Raw genomic sequence first — 20008 nt, forward strand, 5'->3', positions numbered from 1 at the left:
CTTGAACTGCAAGGGCAATGGAAAAACACTCTCACTTTTGAAAGCCAATGAGCCTAGAGACAGCCCCCAGGTGTTTTGTCTTCACAAAACCACCTGATGATGAAATATAGCCAATGATTAAAATACATTAAAAATAAAGAGATTAGGGGTGCCTGGGTGGTTTAGTTGGTTAAGAGTCCACTTTGGCTCAGGTCATGATCTCAGGTTTGTGAGTTCAAGCCCCGTGTTGGGCTCTGTGCTGACAGCTCAGACACTGGAGCCCATTTTGTATTTCGTGTTTCCCTCTCTGTCCCTCACCACCTCATGCTTGGTCTCTCCTTCAAAATTAAATAAACATTAAAAAATTAAAAAAATAAAGAGATGAGAATATAGGAATTGTGATAGTGATAAAAGACACCAAAGTTATTTAACACCAAGCTAAGTGAATTTTCATTGTTTTCATTATAAACTATAATAATGATGTAGTTAATGTAAAAATGACAAAATATAATAGATCAATAGAAGGAAAGTGGACATCTTTATTCAAGAGTAAAGAGTCAATAGATACTATAATATTATACTAACAGGTATCTAATCTCATAAAGAAGTCAGGATATTTTTCCTTATTTTCAGAGGAATTTTCTAAAAAACCAACAGGACTTCTTGGGAAGAGAGATTTTATTTGGAGTTTAGTCATGCATGTATCTTCTGTTCCATTTGGTTTCTTCTCATTTGGTTAAATTTAAGTAAAACTAAACCCCTAATGCTATTTTTTAATGTATCTCCTACCTTATGTATGTGTACATAGGCACAGACAAGTTGTAGGGACATTTTTAAACAAATGCCAGTAACAGTTGTTAATGGTGGGATTTTGTAAATATTTATTTTTATGTTTTATGTATCAATGAGTCTTTATCAAGTTTTATAGATATTATTTGTTAACAGTAACAAACATTTATTACTCCTTAAAAATTATCCTGATATTTATCTCAAACCAAATTAATTTTTAAGTGTGTCCTCTCAAAAAAGAGAAGATAGCCCAATGAGGAGTCCAAGCTTAACTTAAGTTTTAGACATAAACTGACTACAGTTCATCAGAAACTGTCATCCTGTGTGTGTGTGTGTGTGTGTGTGTGTGTGTGTGTGTGTATTTGAGTTATTGGAGGATTATTTAGGGTTCTGGTGGACAAACTACCTCACTACCAAGATTTCATTCACAAACACTTTATAACACCAACAGATTCTTCAAGCCTATCAGTTTGAGACAATGAACAAAGAATGTTAACCAAAGACAGTTACCTGGAAAATGCCCCTCAAGGCACCAGTAGAAAGAATGTGGCAGTCAAGGCATGCACCATGGAATCAAGAAGAAAGGAGAACCTGAAGCTAGTATATTTGAGTCCTCATAATAAAGTCAGTCTCAGGGGGAGCAGAGAGAGAAATGAAAGGAAGGCTCATTTGTGATGCAGTCATTCTTGCTGTCAAAGCGTTCATGGCTTTCAGCAGGCCACAAAGGCAATCCACTAGAATATGAATCAGATCTAGTCAAGGCCCCATGGAATAAGTAAGAGACATCAGACCTCCCTGTTTGGATCCTAATAGCTTTTTCCACCTCAGTAACTTCTCAGTGTAAACAAAAAGCTAGGATTTTTTTTTCTCTCCCCCTTGAGGGTCCTGGATAACTGTCAAAGATTTAATAGCAAAGTGGAAATCCATGAACCAAGCTTTTTGAAATTCTTTTTTTTTTTCCATATCAGCTTATCTGTGGGTTTAAAAAGTATGACATTGTCCCTTGTTTAGACTTGGAAGGATGTGATCACTAGGCAGAAGGAAAGTAAATGTATAAGAGAAAGCAGAGAGAGATTTGCATCCCCATTTCATGCTTCAACATATGGCAGAGGAAACACCACTTTTGGTAATGGGAAGCTTTAATGATTTTTTTCAGGCAAATGAGGATAATAAAAGTGTGTTGTGCCTTCTCACCCTTAATTTGCTAAATTGATTCAATTGTGAACGAATATTGTTTAAGTACATAAAGAAGGCTTCTCATCCTTTTACTGACAGAGCTTTGTAGAAATATTCTCATGATGGGCTTGTAACAATTATGGGTCTAGTGCTGAAACTTTTATACTTTGCAACACTTTTTGGTTGCCTTCATGGATAATATTAATCATGATATCCAAGGAAGCCATACTGTATTGGTGGATATTTGTTCCTACCTTTTTTCTTTAGCATACAAAAGACAAAGGATACTGTCCTACCCCATTGCAGATTTTAGAAGCTATACTATGCTTTATACCAGGAAGCCTTAGGGAGACTCTTGTGTTCCTAAAAACCTCTTTATTCCCTTTGATATTATGCCAAGACTCTTGGCATATTCTAGTTATGGGCTTGGTTCCTGAAAGTATTATTAGGGCATGTGTCCCTTGGCCCCATTCTCTTGGTAGGTCTTTCCTAGTCAGGGAAAACCAGTTTGGAGATTTGATTCAAGAAAGTAAGGCATGAAACTAGACACTAAATTACATGATATGAGAGACTAGCTAGCTAGCTAGCTAGCTATCCATCTATCTAATTCTTATACTGGAACACCTAGCATAATCATTGATATTTAGAAAGTGATTATTACTTAGTTTTTTGAAGAAGAATAAAAAGAAAAAAGACAAAAAAACTAAGAAGAAAGGAAGGAAGCAGATTATCATATGATGTTTTGTGATGGCTTTTGTATTATACCCACATGCCTACGCTGGATATAAGTTTTCTCAAATCACGTAGGAAGTGTTTCAGGTAGAGGTGTCCAAATGAAAAATTGTTGGTGTATCTGTGCAAAGTGGAAGAGGAAGCAGAATCCCCCAGTGTGTTAGATGTGCTTCATGTGACAGGAGACAGAGGAAGAGGTGCTGGCTGATCCCTGCTCATCCTCTCTTTTCCTTCACTCTGCGTCCGGCTCTTCCTTCTGCACAAGGTTCTGCTGAGCAACGGCGGCTCCAGACCCACAACCAGACAAGCAACTTCTCTTCAAGGACAACTCCACAGCTCTCCTTTGAGACCCACTGTAGCAGCTGGTATGAGGTGCTGCAAAGATGCCCTTGTCCTGGGGCGCCTGGGTGGCTCAGTCAGTTAAGCCTCTGGCTTCCGGCTTCCGGCTTCGGCTTCGGCTCAGGTCATGATCTCATGGTTTGTGGGTTTGAGCTCCGTGTCAGGCTCTGTGCTGACAGCTAGCTCAGAGCCTGGAGCCTGCTTCAGATTCTGTGTCTCCCTCCCTCTCTGATGCTCCCCTGCTCGTGCTGTCTCTCTCTGTCTCTCAAAAATAAAAAAAAAATTAAAAAAGAGAGAGATGCCCTTGTCCTTAGGTCAGTACTTCAGGAGGGCTGTTCAGAGGAGGGTTCTTAAGAACCTCTCTCTGATCTTACAAGTTTCTTTATTGACCCTTATTTCTACAGTTTCTTCAATACTTATGTTACCTCTTAGTCCTACAATAAATCCCTTATTCCATAATAATTACAGTATGTTTTTTTCTTTCAATAATAACCGATACAGACTTAGTTTTACAACACAAAACTCTGCAATGCATAAAACTCTCAAAGAACAAAAAAAAAAAAATTCTGAAGTATATAATCCTAATTCCCCCTACCCCAGCCCATCTCATTTTTAAATCTATCTGGGTCAGGCTTTTCCCGCAATATTTAATAAAACATATTTCTTTGCACAGTCTTGATAAATTCACCATTAAATTTGCACTGAAGGAAAAATACTTTCGTTTCTATAATGTATAGTAGGTTCCTAACCAGGCACTATTTCCATATATATTTTGGTCAAACTAGCAGTCCAGTAAAAATGTGTGAAGGGCTTATTTTGTGTGAATATTCTGGGTTCTAGGTCTGCTACAAACTTCTCATGACCTCTGTGTTCTTTCTCTGACTGAGACACTAAGTGACACTTGTTAAAATACATGCCTAATAATATCAAGGCTTTCAATGTAAGCAAGCATGTTGATTTCACCTATTTATGCACTAAACGTTTTTAATCTGAACTTTGCCATTATGTTGCTGAACCTATGTACATTTTCAACTTCTGGACTTATTTGAGAATAAAGGACTTGATAAGTATTAACACTCTCAGGAAATATATATTTTTTAAAACTTTTATTTAAATCTAATGTAGTTAATATACAGTGTAATAATTGTTTCAGGGATAAAACTGAGTGATTCATCATTTACATATAACACCCACTGCTCTTCTGAAAAATGTCCTCCTTAATACTCATTATCCCTTTACCCCATCCCCCACCCAACACTCCTCCAGCAACCCTCAGTTTGTTCTCTGTATTTAAGAGTCTGTTATGGTTTGCCTCCCTTTCTGTTTTTATCTTTTTTAAGTTTAATAATTTTGAGAGAGAGAGAGAGAGACAGAGGCCAAGAAAAGAGAAAGGACAGATAGAATCCCAAACAGGCTCCACACTGTCAGTGCAAGGCCCAGTGCAGGGCTTGAACTCATGAACAATGAGACTATGACCTGAGCAGAAATGAGGAGTCAGGTACTTAACCAATTAAGCCAACCAGGCACCCTCTCTATTTTTATTTTATTTTTTCTTCCTTTCCTCTATGTTCATCCGTTGTGTTTCTCAAATTCCACATATGAGTGAAATCATATGATATTTGTCTTTTTCTGACTGGCCTATTTCACTTAGCATAATACATTCTAGTTCCATCTCCGTTGTTGCAAATGGCAAGATTTCATTCTTTTTGAAAGCTGAGTAATGTTCCATTCTGTATGTGTGTGTATGTGTGTGTGTGTGTACGTGTGTACACACACCACATCTTTTTTAACCATTCATCAGTTGATGAACATTGGGCTCTTTCTATAATTTTTCTATTGTTGGTAGCACTGCTATAAACATTGGGGTGCATGGCCCCCTTTGAATCAGAATTTTTGTATCTTTTGGAGAAATACCTAGCTGTGCAATGGCTGAGTCATAAGGTAGTTCTATTTTTAATGTTTTGAGGAACCTCCATACTGTTCTCCACAGTGGGAGCACCAGTTTGCATTCCCATCAGCCGTTCAAAAGGGTTTCCTTTCTCTGCATCCTGCCAGCATCTGTTGTTTTTTGATTTATTAATTTTAGCCATTTTGAAAGGTGTAAGGTGGTATTTCTCTGTGGTTTTGATTTTTATTTTCCTGATGATGAGTGATGTCAAGCATCTTTTCATACGTCTGTTGGCCATCTGGATGTCTTCTTTGAAAAAGTGTCTATTCATGTCTTCCCCCTATTTCTTCATTTCATTATTTCTTTTTTAGATATTGAGTTTGATGAGCTCTTTATAGATTTTGGATACTAGCCCTTTATCAGATATGTCATTTGCAAACATCTTCTACCTCATTGGTTGTCTTTAGTTTTGTTGATTGTTTCCTTCGCTGTGCAGAAGTTTTTTTATCTTGATGAGGTCCCAATACATTTTTTGCTGTTGTTTCACTTCTGGAGAGATGTCAAGCAAGAAATTGCTGTGGTCAAACTCAAAGAGATTTTTACCTATTTTCTCTTCTAAAATTTCATCAACAAAAGTTTTATTGGGATTAAACATCTCATATGCTACTGTAATTTTGTTATAAAATTAGGTACAATATTATTATTTACATCCTTGATGTGACTTTGACTGTATTTGAAATTTTGAGTCTCACAGATGTGACTTTCATGGCCATTATTATTATTATTATTAAAGGAAGTTTCTTTTTTTCTCTTTTCACTCCTGTTTATCTGTCTTCACAAGTTCCTCCCTTCCTGCTTCCCTCTTTATTCTAGTAGTTTCTTATTTAAGGGTTTTTTTGTTTCCTGGTGTTTTCTCCAGTTGGAAGCTACAAGACGTTTTTATATCCTTTTTGCCATCATTTTTTATTGTAAATCCATGTTATATCATCATGATTTTGTGAATTCCAATGCTAAAGATACTTGCAGTATTCTTCATATGACTACATTATGGTTATGAATAAAGGAGGAACATATTTTATTTTCTTTATTTTTTAAAGTCCCTACTTAATGATATCTCATCTTTTTGGGGTACTTTTGGCTAGTGAAAATGGAAATAGAAAAAACCCAATAATATATATTATTGAATCTATGTTATTTTTTTACATTTATTTATTTTTGGGGGAGTGAGACAGAGTGCAAGTGGAGGAGGGCAGAGAGAGAAGGAGATACAGAAACTGAAGCAGGCTCCAGCCTCTGAGCAAACATTCAGCATAGAACCTGATGTGGGGCTCAAACCCACGAACCATGAGATCATGACCTGAGCCGAAGTCAGACGCTTAACTGACTAAGCCACCCAGGCACCCCTATGTTATTTTTTTAATCTACATATTTGACTTAGGGATTTTATTCAAATATTCATAGCGACTTATATGCTTTCACAAAGCACATTATAAATGTAACCATTCTTATAAAATATATGTTATATATTCTAATTTATTAGTAATATGTTTGCTTCCTATATGAGGATAGGCTTTTCTATCAGATAAAGTAAATAATTTTAAAATATGTATCTGTATTAGAAAGAAATAATGTTCAAGGAGTTTGTTTTAGGACATATATAATATATTGTCCTCTTTTCTACAATGTCTATGAAAGTGATTCTAATGCTGCTAATCCTCTTGATTATTCTCCCTGTAGACAGGACAGTAAATATCTCTTATTGTTAAAGATTTATTTTCTTCAGCAACATAATCGAGTCAATCGATAAAATAGAATGTTTCCCCAGGTATTCTGCTGTGCACAACACATTTTATTAACAAGTACACATTAAGAAAACAACGAAATTCTTTTCATACAGACATGTCACCTTAAAGATTTAAAATAATAATAATATTAACCATATACATATAGGCTGGAAATTAAATAGCAAAGTCCTTTTTTTTCTTTTACAAAATTTGTTGGACATTTACAATCTGGAGTCCAAATATGAAGTTTTGCTGAACTTAAAGTGGTAGATTCTATAAAGAGTTGTTGGAAGTATATCAGCAAAATGGTAGCATAGATGTTTCCAGTGTTCTTTCTTTCACAGAAATATCAATTTGTATAATTATCCATGCATGAAAATACCTTCCCAAGTGCTAAGGACTCCAGGTGACAGATTACAGCATCTGAGTCTAGCACAGAAACAAGAAAAGACCTATTCAAGACGATAGGAACAACAGTTTCACATTATTCCCGACACCCTGTCCACAGTCTAGGCAGCCTGCACAGAGGTCTTCCCCATGGGTTGAGGGGAGAGGAGTTAGTACCTGACTTCGCTTCAGGCACTGGTACCAGTACCAGGCCAGCCAACAGGCCCTCAGGCTCTAGACTGAAGACCAGAACTAGGAGGGCCTTAGAGATCTACTCACCAGACGCAGCCCCATGGCCTCAGGCTCCAGGCCAACCCAGTGCCAAGCTGGCCCCTGTAGACACAGCCTCTGTGTTAACTCTGATGGGACCAAACCCCCAATCCCCCAGTGCCCAGGCCTGATCTCTCAACCTAGGATGAAAGGCTTTAATGTAAGCCCTGAAACCATAAAACTGTTAGAAGAAAACATAGGGGAAAAGCTTCTTAACGTTGGGGTGGGCAATGATGTTTTGGATATGACCCTAGAAGCACAAGCAGAAACAGACAAACAGCATTGATTGCATCAAACTAAAAAGCTTCCGCACAGCAGAACAATCAGCATAGTGAAGGGACAACCCACAGATTCGGAGAACATAGTTGTGAACCATACATCTGGTAAGGGGTTAATTACCAGAAATTAGGTGAAATATGCAAAATAGATGTAATGTTAAAGCCAAAGAAAGGTAGCCTGCTCAGTCGGGACCCTCCAGCTCACTGGCCTTTATTTGGTCTGCCATATTTCAAGAAGTTATTCTTAGAGGTGGTAGTAACAAACTACCACAATCTCGGCACCTCAAAATAACCTCCATTTAGTAGCTTACAGTTTCCATAGGCAAGAGGTTCAGATGAGCTGGATCTGGCTCTCTGCAGAGTCTCACCTCTGCTTCTAGGCCCATCCAGGAGTTTAGCGGAATGTGTTTGTTTCTTATTCATTCTCTGTGGCCCTCTCTGCCTTTAAATGAACTGAGACAAATAAAGTGCTTCTTGAGAGTGTGGGAGCATAAAGAGAGCTGGCATGGCTGAGCCCCTTTTGGGTCCTAGCTTTCAGAGCTAGCACAGTGTAGAGGAGTACATTCTGGAGCACCCTTCAGCATGCAAAAGAGAATTTGCACCTGCAGGAAGCCCATGGTTGCTCAGTTATGCCAGCAACTATGCTACATGGAAGAGTCTGTCAAATTCAGGACAGAGTAATAGCAAGCCAGTTTAACTGCAGATCAAAAGCTAGATACTTTAAAAGGCTTTAAAGGTGATTAAGTGGCATTTTGCACATCTCTCCACCCCAGCCTATCTGTTTGACTCTCACTTGCTGAGCTCAAAGCAAGCCCAATACTTTCAAACTTTGCAGGCTCCAAAACCTCAATGTTTCAATCCACCCAGAGTTGATTAAACTCTGGGGTATTGACTTATGTATCCAAGAACAAATAAGAGTAGTTAAATGAACAAATGCCAGTTCTGGAATTTACAGTGCGATGTGCTATTCTCATGGACAGAAATGCATGTCTCCTATCTAGGGCACCATGTTCTCTTGGAGAAGGCTACATGAGCATATGAAAAATTAGGTGGGAGGTTGGTTGATGGGTCCAATTTTAAACGAAGCAAACTAGATGATCTTGAGGGATATTCTATCTAGGTCATAGAAAACTCTGATGAGATGTTTTATTTTTGTTTTATTTTTATATTTTAGAATCAGAGATTGCTTGAGACCTGATCCTGCCATTTGCTATATAAACTTTGGTAAGATTAACTTTTCTGAACCTCAATGGATTCATCTCTAAAACATGAATATTAATATGGCCTGCCTCATAAAGTTGTTAAGAGAAATGAGATGATACATACCATCTCATTTAATTCAGTGCCTGCTAAATAATAATTGTGTGTAGACACACGAACACACATATATATGTATATACTTATCTATATGTATATATCATATATTGAATACATATGTTGTCTATACAGAATTTAATATGTGTTTTACCTCCTTCTATAGACATAGACAGATTCTTCTTCTATGCTATCTTTTATGATATATAGTAAATATTCTCTTTTTATATTAGTGCATGTTTTATTCTTCAGCTCTATTATTATAAGATTCTTTTAAGGCTCTTTTTAATCAATCATGTTTTAGTCACATGCTTATAATTTGGCTATCTTGTTTGGACTTGGCTGATTTTCTTCCCTCTTAAAAAATCCATTTCCTCTCATATGATTTCTTAGCATACTGTTTTTCTTTATGTACTTTATCAAGTTTGTAAGGTTTATCTTTGTTTAAAGAGCATTACCCGTTCTGTTTACTACAGTATCTAACAGCCAGCACAATGCCAGGTACGTGGTTGGTTTTCAAAAAATATTAATGAATAAATAAGAGAGAAAATGAATGAATGAAAAACATTCCCAGTTGAATTATGTCTTCCTGAATTCTCAAAATACATGATTTCTAGTTCTGGAGCATTCTGTACTATTTCCTTCCTGATGCATTGGTGAATGATCTAACACGTATTAGTCTGGGATCACAAACTTAGATTCTTCCAAAGTCTGAGAAGTAGTGTACAGGAAGTAAAAGAGGCCACAAGTAAAATGACAAATGCCAATTGGCATTCTGTCTCAGTGTCAGGGAGACAGTAACTTGTGGTGAGGATTGTGGTAACTGGAAAGTTGTGCCCTGTCTAAAGACGTGTGAGCATTTTCAATAACAACCGATCTTTGCTACGTGGAAATTCAAGCCAATTATTATCAAACACTTTGCAAGAAATCTGAACTCTCTCTCTTTTTTATGTTAAATCTCTATGTCTGAGTTTTGTGAACTCATTGTAGCATAAACACTGTGCTACCAAATACTTGGTTAAGTGAATTGGGTTTTAGGTTTAGAGGTGACCTATAGATTTCTGGGTTTTGTCTCTGGCTTAACCAAGCAACCGGATATTTTTTCCTGATGCTATATTGATCTGTGTATTCTCAAATTATCTCTAATGGCACATTGTCAGTGGACAGTGCTACTTTGGCAAAATTCATGTTTGACTAAGAGATTAGTGGTTTGGTTTCCCTGTTTGGAACACCTGATAGCTTTAATTCCCACCTGATGAGTTTTCCTTACAAGTCCACTTAATTTCCTCATCATTATTTCATTTTTAAAAATTCAAAAATATAAAAGATGAAAATAAAGCATCTTCAAAACCAAAGCAAAAATGTTCCCAAGGCTGTACTGTCAGCCTTCTGTAGATCCTAACATCAACAGTATTAGTATTCGATTTGGAAGTTACTCTTCCTTCCTCAGGAGAGAGTCCTGTTTGAAAGGCATTTTTCTCTTCTGCAGCCTCACCTAAGAATGTAGAAGACGTTTCTCTCAGCCTTGGCAAACAGCTGATCCATAGGAGAGGGCTCTACGTTGATATCTCCAAAACCTCTCCAGAAATGGAGAATGTAAACAAGAAACCAAATAACTGGGTGATAACAGATTCACCACTCTTGGTTTTTGCTTCTTCGTAACTTTTGTTGTCATCAAAATATTTGTATACGGCAAAAAAAGTTAGAAAATTGTAACACCAGCACATTGCATTCCCTTCCACATGTCACTCCTCGGTCTCCATTTCTCACCTAAAAAAATTGTACATAGTGTATTTCTCAATTGCCCCGAATCACAGGCAAGAAGAACAATTTTTTTTAGTCAAAGTATGTTCAAATTCCCTAGTAGTCAAATAAGAATTAAAAATATAGATAACATTTTTCACTAGCAATTTATGAATTTTCAAAACTATTATATATATTGTGAGAATTTGGGGTCGATGATAACCTCATTCTTCTAATGGGAGTATATATTGGATACATTTATTTTTTAGGGCAATTTAGCAAAATGCATTGGTATCCTTAAAAAGATTTACTATTGTTTTGTTTCACCAACTCATCTCTTTGGGATTCATTCTAAAGAAATAATTAGAAAGGCAGAAAGATTTCTCCACAGGGATGCTTATTAAGGAGTTTTAAATACATTAAAATTTTTGAAACAATTTAATATATACTTATAGAAGATTTAATAAGTCATTATAAAACCATACCATCTGATACTATGTAGTTACTAATTATATTGTGTGAGACTCTTCAAAGATATAGAAAATATTCTTTATATATTAGGTCAAAATAAAAGAATTAAAATATAGAATAGGATTGTAGTGTGATATTGATTTATATTTAAAATTTTGCTCATTAAAAAATTAGACACATGCAAACAGTTACTACTAAAAGGAGGGATTGTGGTTAATGAATAAAAAATTCAATTTTAACTATTTGAATTTCTTAAACAGGAAACAGTAGATATTGACAAAGATGTGGGAAAAGGGGAACCCTCTTACACCATAGGTAGGAATGCAAATTGGTACAGCCACTTGGGAGAACAGTACAGAAATTCCTCAAAAAGCTAAAATAGAACTATTCTATAATCCAGAAACTGTACTACTATGTATTTACCCAAAGGATACAAAAATACCAACTCAAAGGTATACATGAACCCCAATACTTATAGCAGCTTTATCAATAATAGCCAAATTATAGGAAACGCCCAAATGTCTATAGACTAATTAATGGATAAAGTAGATGTATTATATGTGTATGTATCTATCAATCAATCATCTGTCCACCTCTACACACACACACACACACACACACACACACACACTTTCATAATGGAATATTACTCAATTACTCAGCCATCAAAGAGAATGAAATCTTGTCATTTGCAATTGTGTGGATGGAGCTAGAGTGTATTATGCTAAGTGAAATAAGTCACTCAGAGGAAGACAAATACCATGTGATTTCACTCATATGCAGAATTTAAGAAATGAAACAGATAAAAGGGAAAGGGGGGGAAGAGACCGAAACCACAAAATAGACTCTCAAATGTAAAGTACAAACTGAGGGTTGCTGAAGGGGAGGTGAACAGGGGGATAGGTTGAATAAGTGATGAGTATTAAGGAGGGCACTTGGGATGAGCACTGGGTGTTGTATGGAAGTGATGAATCACTAAATTCTACTCCTGAAACTAATATTGGACTATATGTTAGCTGACTGAAGTTTATATAAAAATGTGGGGAAAAAAATGAGTGATTAAGACACTATCAGTGGACTAACCAAAAGGACTGTGTTTTTCTTGTACTGTTTCATTTTGTGTAGCTTTAATAATTCATGACCCAGTTTGTTTTAGAAGATGTGACCTTTCATTAAATGGACTGTCATGTAATGGTTCATGGGCTAGAGACTAAGGGAAGGCTGCCCTTACTGTAGAGGCATAAGTAAGGGAGCCATTTTGACAGAGACTACAAGACTTGCTAATGCCTTGGTCAAAGTCATCACCAAGGCTTCAGTGCCATACAACCTCAAGTATTAAATTGTATATTTTTACCCTAAAAAAAAAAGATGGTCTTAAGAGCAACAGGTCCCAAGACAAGATACTGTTAACAAGGCAACAAATTATAAAGCACTTTTATCAGAACTTTAAATGAAAATTAGGCACAAAAAGGAAATTAGAAAACATCTGGAAAAACTTTGAAAAATGTCACTTTTGTTCAGTAACCTTTGATTCATTTTGCTATTTGATACCCACAAAAATCAGACACCGTGATGGATTCAGTTAGTTAGAGTATGCATTTAATATGTAATTTAATTGCATTTCCAATGTAGTAGGCCATCTATTATTCTGAGAGAGAGAACAGTTCACATTCACTGAGGTTGATATATGCATCAGGATATTCTTAAAAGAATAATTCAGCATTCTCTTTTCAACTCTGACTTCAAAGCACCACTGATAGATAAAGCAAGGCAGAGTGTAATTAAAACCAATTAAATTCAAACAAAAGCAAAATTGTTTAAGTATATTCATCATCCAGTTTGAATCTTACTATTATGTTCATTTCTCCTTCATTTCAATGAACAGCGTTTTGTAAGTGTAGGGAGACGTCTTACGTTGGAAGGTTGGGGAGGAGAATGTACTACTGTGGAACCCATTACTTCTGTGAACTTGAACTGACAATGAAAATTACAGCTATGATTAAAATCACAAAGTCTTCTATGTTTGTTAATTTGTGCGCAGTGTTCTAGATCGTAAGGAATATGTATGCATAGTAATTTATGCCTGCATAAAGCATGTATACATATTGGTGTACTGTCATTGCATTTATTTTATTTTTTAACGTATTTTTAATAGTTTATTTATTTTTGAGACAGAGAGAGACAGAGCACAAGTGGGGAAGGGGCAGAGAGAGAATGGGACCCAGAATCTGAAACAGGTTACAGGCTCTGAGCTGTCAGCACAGAACCTGACACAGGGCTAGAACCCAGGAATGGTGAGATCATGACTAGAGCTGAAGTCTGACGCTAAACGAACTGAGCCACCCAAGCGCCCCTGTCATTGCCTTTTAAAAGGAAGGCTATAAGGATTAGATTAGAGGGACTAAAAAAAAAAAAAAAAAAAAAAGGATCAATTGGTAGTAAGGAGTGGCAAGCAACAGGTTATATGAATTCTTATCTCAATACTTTGTGAAGCCAGTTTTCATTTCTTAGTCAGCAAATCAAAGTACAGTGCTTGTTTGTGGGAAAGCCCTCAGCCCAGATGAATGTATGTGTGTTTATCCTGAAGGCATGCAAACAAGAAACACTTTTTGATTCACCTGGATTTCAGAATTGCCATATACAGAACGTGTTCCCCTCAAAATTGATATGCTGAGACCTAATCCTCAGGGTGATAGTATTAAGAGGTAAGGCCTTTGAGCAATGAGGGTGGAGCCTTCATGAATTATAATAGCACCTTTATAGAAAGAGTCCCCAGGGAGTTCCCTCTCCCCTTCCTATATGTGGCAAGCCAGCCATCTATGAACCAGGAAGTAGGTTCTCACCAGACACTAAGTTTGATAATGTCCTTGATTTTGGACTTGCCAGTCTCTGAAACTGTGAGGATGATTTTTGTTGTTTAAGGGACTTGGTCTGTGGTATTTGTGTTACAGCAGCCCAAATGGGCTAAGACCAGGAAAAAATTGATTCATTCCTTTTTAAAATATAACAGTTTTGGAGGCACCCAGGTGGCTTAGTTAGCTAAGTGTCAGACTCTTGATGTAAGCTCAGGTCGTGATCTTGCAGTTGTGAGATCGAGCCTTGCATTGGGCTCTGTGCTGAGCATGGAGCCTGCTTGGGATTCTCTCTCTGCCTCTCTCCTGCTCAGACGTTCTCTCTTTCTAAAAATAAATAAATAAATAATTTAAAATAAGTAAACAAAATATGACGTATTTTTTTTTCAATCAAAGGGGGAGAAAAAAGTTTTCTTTTTCCTTTCCCATCTGAAGATGGAAGAAACAATACACTCCACACAAAAGAAAGCCAGGGAAATTTCAATTCCCAAGAACTGTCCTTGTGGAATAAACTGCCTGGAAGACTAATGGTTGCTGGAATGACAAAACAGCAATCACAGCACACACCATACACACACACACACACACACACACACACACACACACATTAAATTAGTGACAACTAGTATTTCTCCTCTTGTTAGCAAACTCACAAACTCACATGATGGGCGCCTGGATGGCTTAGTTTGTTAAGCATATAAGTCTTGGTTTTGGCTCAGGTTCTTGGGATCTAGCCATTGATGTTGGGTTGAGTAGTGTTGGGCTCTGTGCTGATAACACAGAGCCTGCTTGGGTCCTCTCTCTCCCTCTCTCTAAGCCTTTCTGGCTTACGCTTCTCTCCCTTTCAAAATAAATAAATAAAACATTTAAAAAAAACCCACTTACATGAAAAGTGATGTGGCTTTTTGTTTGTTGCCAGACATGTATGCCTAAGTAATTCATACTACTGTTATATTCCCAAAGAGTTTTAGTCATGAGAAATAAGGAAATCCTGCCGTGTATGACAACATGGATAGACTTGGACAGCATTATGTAAGTGAAATAAGCTATGCAGAGAAAGACAAATACTGTTTGATATCACTTATAGTGGAAAGCTTCAAAAGAAAATTAACTCCTAGAAACAGAGAGTAGAAAAGTGATTGCCAAGGACTTGCAGGAGTTGGTGAAATACAGAGTTTGGTGAAAAAGTACACACTTCCTGCTGTAAGATGAAGAAGGATGAAGTTCTAGTATTTTGTATAATTGCAATTTTCTTAGAGAGTAGAACTTCAATGTTCCCATTTTAAAAATGATAAATATGACAGGTGATGGACTTAGATGTGTTAATTAACTACTGGGAGAATTTTTTCACAATGTATACATGTATCAAATCACCACAAGGTACACCTTAAATGTCTTACAGTTTTATGCGTCAATTATGTTTCAGTTATGGTGAAATTTTTTTGAATAAAACATATTTTTGTAATTTGGAGTATCACGCATCTTGGAGTTTGTAATATTTTAGATATGAGCTGGACATGTGATTGACAAGACATCCAGAAAGTGCAAGATGCTCAAATTAACAGTATGTATGAGTATGGGATGGGAGGACCATCACATTCAACATTCTCAATTGTTTCTCAAGCTAGCATTCCATTACAAATTATTCACATTCTGATGTTATCCCTACTATTCTTTATCATATGATAATTTGATATGTCTCCTTATACCAATTCCATAGAGTAAAGCAGAAAACTTAAAGCACGGATTGCTCTTAACTAGTCATAAAATCCATAAGCATAGAATTTAGAAGGGCCCTGAGATATGTGGGAGAGTTTATTCCCTTGGCCAGGTAAGAAAAATGAGGCCCAAGAAAGATAACCAATTTGCATCAAATCACCCCGTGTGCTAGACTAAACACTGGGTACCCAAAGATGTCCATGGCCTGCCAGAATCAGAAGGGTCTTTGCAGATGTGGTTAAGTAAAGGACTTGAAATGGTCAGATTATTCAGGGTTACTCAGGTGGGCCTAATGTGATGACAAGGGTTCTTGTAGGAGGAAAGCAGAAGGGCAGAGTGAGACAGCAAGAGTTATGACTTCAGAAACAGATTCTAGAAGTGAGAAAAGGTCACGAATGGGTTCTCCTCTCTAATTTCCAAAAGGAATGCAGTCTTACTGAGCTATTTAAGATGTCCGACCTCAAGACAATAAATTTGTATTGTTTTAACTCACTGAATTTGTGATGATTTGTACAGCAGTAGTAGGAAACCAATATACTCAACAACAAAGTTGTGTACGCAAGTACAAAAGAAGTACGTTCTAAGTCCCAGGCCGATGGCTATTCCACCGTATCATATTACACTTGCAAGACTGTAACCAGCAATACATATGGATAATGTTCTCAACAGATCATTTTATCCAAAGTTAACTTATTTATGGAGTCCTTGCTATGTGAAATTTCCAGGACTATGTGCTAGGTAAGAACAAACATGAAAATGGAATATATTTATACATATGAATAATTGTACCTGCAACAATGTCATTTAATATAATAGCATAAAATTCTCTCCCCTTTAGAGTTTGCACTAGCTTGATATCTTTACTAGGCTGTTAGCACCCGATTGGGAATCTTAGTTATGTGGCCTTTTAGAAATATACTTGGTCTATCCAACCATAGCCATATTACAAATGACTACAGAGTACCCTTCTAATTTTTACATAAAACAACTTAGCCATAAATAATATATATTAATCTGAACCATATGAAAGAGCTGATATTCTGATACCTTTGAAATACAGAAATGGCAATTTTATATGGTTCAATCTATAAAAAAGCCTGTGGCAGACACTGTAATGTGCTGTCCACTTGCCCCGTCAGTGAGAGATTGTTGTCCTGTTTTGAAACTGCTGTAAGTACTTGAATATTAGCCCCTTGCTTTAAGTCACATACTCCGTAGATCCTGTGACAGATGAAGGAGTATAAAGCTTTGGCCATCTTGGCTCAACTGGGGACAATGATGAAAGGTCATTCTAATTCTAAAACTTCCTATGAATTGAGATAATGCTGTTATGAGGCCTGTATCACAGCTTTACACCGATTTCTGCCTGGCCCTGCTTCCTATCTCTTTTTTCCACAAGGTCATCTCAGGGACACACCTGAATAAACATACTGTATTTTTACCTCCCAGAGAATCCAGTTTGCAACAACGCCACTTAGTGTAATAACATATAAAATTCCATGATACATAAAAAGCTCAGTGTTGTGTCTGTGCTAAAACAATGATGTCATGGGATGGCTGGGAAATTGCCATCAGGCATCAACCTTCATTTGTCAGTGTTGTGCCAGTATGTCTATGGCGTGTTTATTATAGAACTGACACTTGATCGTGCATTGATGATACACATTGCATCAGCACTGGCTGTGTTTTATGGAGTCATAATGAAAATATAAGTCAGGGCTATCCAATCTTTCCATCCTCATCTTTGTGCCTCAGTTTCCTATTGTATAAAATATAGATAATTTTGGGTGCCACCTCATCTGCTGGTTGTGATGATGTGAAGATGATGTGAGTTAGTACATGTAAAATCTTCAAATGGCGCCTGACACTTACTAACCACTCAACAGATATTGGGTGTTAACTATTATTTTCTGGTACAGTGTCCCAAAGCGTTTCTCTTATATTATCAATCTCTCTTCACTGACTCTTGCCCTTTCAATATACAAATATCCTCAGCCTCCCTCACAAACAATCAAACATGCAAGCAAACAACTAATGTAATTTTTCTTTTCTTCCCTCTTTTAGTTACCCTATATTCCTTTTTTTATCATTTCATAACAGGTCGGTCTCTAGTCATTACTTCTCATGTTCTATTTATCCATGAAAGAACCTGGTGTTTCTGTATCCACCCCACTCACCTTGAGGTTTCTACTATTTGGATAACAGGAAAACAGCTACAGAATGCAAATACATGCTCAATCCTGCTTAAAGTTTTGACTGATTTTATCATTTAAATATTCCATTCAGGGAGCCTTTACTTCAGTATTTGTGATACAAATGTTCAGCCTTACTCAGGGCCACTCATTCCCCTCCCCAGTATAGGGCATCCCCATGAAGGGAATTTCTCTCTATAATGGAAGATTCAGAATATTTGGCATAATACCTTCTTATTCCTGGAATCTCTAGGACTTAATTCATGTCCACCTTTGTGTTGCTCCTTCTGTTGGCATTGGTGATGGTGACTTAGATAAACTGTCATCTGTCTCTTGTAGCTTGTTAGATCTCCCTCGCTAACTCTTCCTATTTCACCTGACCCATGAGTATCTATAGACTTCCAGCTCCAGCCAAGATATCTGTCCAGCCTGCAGGTCTGATGATTTACCCACCACCACAGAAGCTAATCACCTCTATTCTCAAACCTTATCATTAAACTTCTATCACCATGACTTGACTGAGCATGCCTAGCTAGCATACTCCTCCACACCCTCCAAATAGATGCTCACACAGCAGAAATCAGCAGTTCAATTTTGACTTCTTTTACTGCCTGTACTTTTTCTTTTCTCTCAACTGTCCTGGGCCTAAAGAAGGGTTGGGATGTGCTGTTGTCTGTCTCCTTTCCCCATGCCCATCAATATCATTTCTCCTCTACTCTAGCAAAGACATACAAGTTATCTTCTCATGACTAGGGCAATCTCTATCAACAAAACCCTTTAAATACCGTTTCTTCATATGCTAATGCATGTGATCTTAGCTGAAGAATAAATAAGATACAGACTTTCAGGATAATATTAAATAGTGAAGAGGTCAAGTATTTCCCGTGAACTAGGAGCTAGATCAATTAGCTAGCATGGACAGGATTGGTAGTGGACAGATAAATTGAACCTAATTTAAATTGAAAATTGAAACCAATTTAGCTTGTTATATTTCTCTAGTCATGTTGAAATATTCCTAGTTACTGGGGCGCCTGGGTGGCTCAGTTGGTTAAGGGGCCGGCTTCAGCTCAGGTCCTAATCTCACAGTTCATGGGCTCGAGCCCCACGTCAGGCTCTGTGCTGACAGCTGGATCAGAGCCTGGAGCCTGCTTCAGATTCTGTGTCTCCCTCTCTCTCTGACCCTCCCCTGCTCGCGCTGTCTCTCTCTGTCTCTCAAAAATAAATAAAAGACATTAAAAAATTTAAAAAAAAGAAATATTCCTCGTTACTTAAATATCTAGTTATTTGACATATTCTGTTATTTTGGCTAAGAATGTTCCTATTTTCATTTTTCAACTGTAAAACTTGAACTTGCCCTTTAAGATAAAAATGAGATCCCACCTTTTCTGTGAACTTTCCTTGAAATTTTCCCTGGATTTTCTTAGGATTTCTTAACAATTGGGGTGCCTGGTTGGCTCAGTTGGTTGAGCTACGGCTTGATCTCAGTCATGGTCTTGTAGTTCATGGGATCCAGTCCTGCTGCTCTGGGCTCTGTGCTGACCGCCTGAAGCCTGCTTGGGATTCTCTGTCTCCCTCTCTCCCTTCCCCTCCCTGCTCTCTCTCTTTCTCTCTCAAAATAAATAAATAAGAGAAAAACTAAAACATATTTCTTAACAATTGACATATAACACCTATTACTTTTAGGTGTACATGATCATGGTGATTTGATATTTTTATACTTTATGAAATGATTCCGATGGTAAGTCTAGTTACCATCTGTCACTATACAAACGGTATTACAACATTATTGACTATATTCCCTAGGCTGAGATTACATCCCCATGACTTATTTATAACTGGAAATTTGTACCTCTTGAATCCGCTTCACCTATTTCAATTTATTTAATATAACAGTGTAAGAGAGATCATAAGGCAGTACATGATTAATAGTGAAGTGAATAATACAGACGCTAAGTTCTTGACAGATTTAGAGGAAGGAGACTTTGTTGTAGTCTAAGACAGTTTATAAAATAATAAATGGGAAATTAGGTAAACTTCAAATACCACTGATTAGCACAGATTACATCATGTACACTTGTTTATTAACTGTATGTAT

The 20008-nt window shown here is 37.0% G+C and overlaps 1 long non-coding RNA gene across 1 annotated transcript in view; it reads left to right on the top strand.

The window, feature by feature from the left end:
* LOC115306224 overlaps positions 1–20008 on the top strand; it is a 47042-nt gene that overhangs the window by 19208 nt on the left and 7826 nt on the right. The window contains exon 2 of the long non-coding RNA XR_003915255.1: positions 8797–8846. This is a non-coding gene — a long non-coding RNA (uncharacterized LOC115306224). The remainder of the gene's footprint in view (positions 1–8796; positions 8847–20008) is intronic.

The sequence above is a fragment of the Suricata suricatta genome, chromosome 11 (genome assembly GCF_006229205.1).
Source record: "Suricata suricatta isolate VVHF042 chromosome 11, meerkat_22Aug2017_6uvM2_HiC, whole genome shotgun sequence".
NCBI lineage: Eukaryota > Metazoa > Chordata > Mammalia > Carnivora > Herpestidae > Suricata > Suricata suricatta.